This window comes from Neofelis nebulosa, chromosome 17, assembly GCF_028018385.1.
Source record: "Neofelis nebulosa isolate mNeoNeb1 chromosome 17, mNeoNeb1.pri, whole genome shotgun sequence".
Taxonomy (NCBI): domain Eukaryota; kingdom Metazoa; phylum Chordata; class Mammalia; order Carnivora; family Felidae; genus Neofelis; species Neofelis nebulosa.
In genome coordinates, this window is record NC_080798.1 from 59,507,699 (window position 1) to 59,510,871 (window position 3,173).

Consider the following 3,173-nt stretch of genomic DNA (forward strand, 5'->3'; position numbering starts at 1 on the left):
CCTGCCTTTGCTCGGCACATAGGGTGTGTCCGTCTAAGGGCCAGGAACTGGCTGCAGAGACGGCCAAGACCGAACCCTCTCTGGGCTCCACCCCAGCGGGACCGAAGGAGGGTCAGTTGGCGGGGAATTCAGGCTTTAGGAAGACGACCCTTCCCAAAAGGAGGCCGTCCCAAACCAAGTCGCCAGTAGCCACCTCCCGAGTGATTGCACAACCTTAGCAGTGCGCCTCCTGCATCATAAGCTCCAAAGAAGGGGCGGCTACTTTTCAGAAGTCTATACCCAATACTTGCTAAGATCGTGGCAACTGGCAACACACTTGCAAAATAGGCAAAGCGTTTTAGCGTCCACCTCCAGATGCGGGAAGTGAGGTTCTGGGTGTTCCAGAGAGTTCCTCAAGCTCCTACAGAACGGATCCTATGCTCTTTGCCGTCATCAGAGAGAACATAATTGATGACAGTAGCAAACACTGCTCCAAATGTGCCAGGCTCCAGGCTGAGGGCTTCCGAAGTCACACCTGAATGCAGTCCTCACAGCAGCGGTGGGCAGCCGAGGCGGCATCCACAGGGGAGGAAACAGAGACTGGAGATTTTAAGGAGCCTGGCCCAGAGTCGGAGCCGGGAAGAGGCGGCACGTGACGTGACCCCAGTGTGCTTAATTACAAACCTTGCGGCTCCTGGCCACACCTCTGCCTTCCTAGCGGGTATTCGTGGCATTAATACACAAAGACATCAGCAGCCCTTCGTGCTGCGTGGGGGTGGCCGTGTCTCTTACCGGCTCCCAAAAGGTTATAAAGTACAGAAGGTTATAAAATAAAATCTCTCAGGGAGATTGGTGTCTTTTCCCACTTTCAGGAAAACACCATAGATCTGTGGAGAACATTTTATGCAAACTGACCCGGCCCCGGCAGCGGAAATGTGTGCAAGACTCGCTGTGCTCAGAGCAGTGACCAGGGTGCTAAGGCACAGCCCAAGTCCCTCAGAAGGGAGGCCTGGAGCATCCCCCAGGCAGTAGCAAGCCACGGGGAACAAACTCCCTCCCTGGAAGTTTCAGAAAGCAGGTAGCACTCCCCGGGCCATTCCCCTTGGCTCCTTTGTTCCATGTTTCCAAATTAGAAGCGCCCCCAAAGCCCAGGCACTTGAAAGAACAGGCAGTTATGAAAGAGACACCCCTTAGAAGAAACTGGCTGGCTTTCCCGTGGAAAGGTATTCTAGAACTTTGACCCAATGCTTCAGACTCAATCATATATGTACACTTGCCCCTGGGTCCCTTGACAGTTTTTAAAAATAGACCTAATAGAGCCATTTTGGGTTCACAGCACAATTGAGCCAAAGGTACAGAGAGCGTTCCATTCCATACACTCCCCACCTCCCTCCACAGCCCCCCCCCCACCAGGATCAACATCCCAGTCACAGCAGTGCCTTCACCATCACCTGTGACTCATCATTATCACCATGGACCGAATGTCTGTGCCACCCTCCCCCCCCCCCATATGTTGAAGCCCGATGCCCCATGTGATGGCTTTCGTGGGCGGAGCCTTTGGGAGGTGACAGGTCATGAAGACAGAGCCTCCTTGGTGGGGTCAGGGCCCTTATATAGGGGGCTCCAGAGAGCTCTCCCCCCACCTTCCGCCGTGGGAGGACACAGAAAGAGGACAGGCATCCGTGGACCGGGAAGCGGGCTCTCACCAGACGCCAATCTGCTGTGACCCTTGATCTTGGACTTGCCAGCCTCGAGACCTGTGAGAAACAAAGGCTTGTTTAAGCTGACCAGCCTGTGTGATTTTGCCATAGCATCCCGACTGAAGGCACACTCAGAGTCCACAGTTGACGTTAGGGGGTGTTCTTGCTGGTGGACATTCCATGGGTGTGGACAAACGTATACCCGTGGACCCGTCCACTGTGGTATCGTACAGAATGGTCTCACTGCCCCCATCCCGCCAAATCCCCTGCGGCACCTGTTCGTTCCCCCTCCCTCTCGTCCTTGGCGGCCCCTGACATTTTACTGTCTCCAGAGTTGTGCCTTTTCCAGAATGTCATAGAGTTGGAATCCTGTAGACGGTAGCCTTTCCAGATTGCCTGATCTCACTCAGTAATACGCACTTAAGGTTCCTTCATATCGTTTCAGGGCTGGGCAGCTCTTTTCTTTTCAGTGCTGAACATCATTCCATCATCTGCACAGACCACAGTTTATTCACCCCTCAGCTACCGGAGGATACCTGGGCTGCTCCCAGGGTGTGCGTGGGCTCGTGTAAGGGTTGTATAGCTTGTCACAGCTTTTCCTTACGTGTTCTCTCGACCCCTTCGAAGCCGGCCAGAAGGAACACATAGTGAAAAAGGCAAGAGCATGGAGAGCTTGGCCATGGATCTCCGAGCTGTGTGACTTAGGGCAATCCACTCACCTCTCTGGGCGTCTGTTCCCTTTTCTGTAAAATGTGGGGGAAGGGATTCCTCCATTGGAATGGGTGAGAGGTCAGAGCGGCCGGGGACGCGGGGAGTCTGAGCACACGCAGCCCGCAGCAGGCACGCTGTCATCGTCCCATAACCATCCTGCTAGACAGACAAGGGAGGCTGTTGAGAGATGAGATCCACTGATTCACTGAGGTGCCGGGGTGTTGACAGCCAGCCCTCTCCCCGTGTGCGCCTCTGAAACGCCAACGCCTCCAGCCTAAACTTTGCGGTACGGACTTCAGATATTAAATGCCACATTCTGCTTTCCGCTGCCCGACCTCCCCCCTGCACCGTATGCACACACACACACAACTCCTAAAGTGCTGGAAACAAACACAAACAAGCAGAGATAATTCTGATAACAACAAAGACTGGCTCCCGGGGAGCCAGCAGGTTCCCTTCCCCCTCCAGGCATCCCTCGGTTATCTGGCTCTGCTCCCGAGTTATGCAGTTATGCGCCCTCTCCCACCCTGGGATCCGCTGAGGCTGTCCGTCAGCGTCTGGCATTTCAAGGCACGTTCTACCAAGGCAAGGCGAGGACGCCCGAAGTGTCACAGCGATGCCTTGCCACCACTACCCAGGTCAAGGGTGTGCCACACGATTCAGACTGCACCCGGCTCCTGTCTCCCAATTCTGTCCTCCCCCGGTGTCTGCGGCCACTGCCTCCTCCCTCCCTCCTCTTCCTCTCCTGCCCTCCTCCTCCCCTTTCCTCTCCACCTCCTCCTG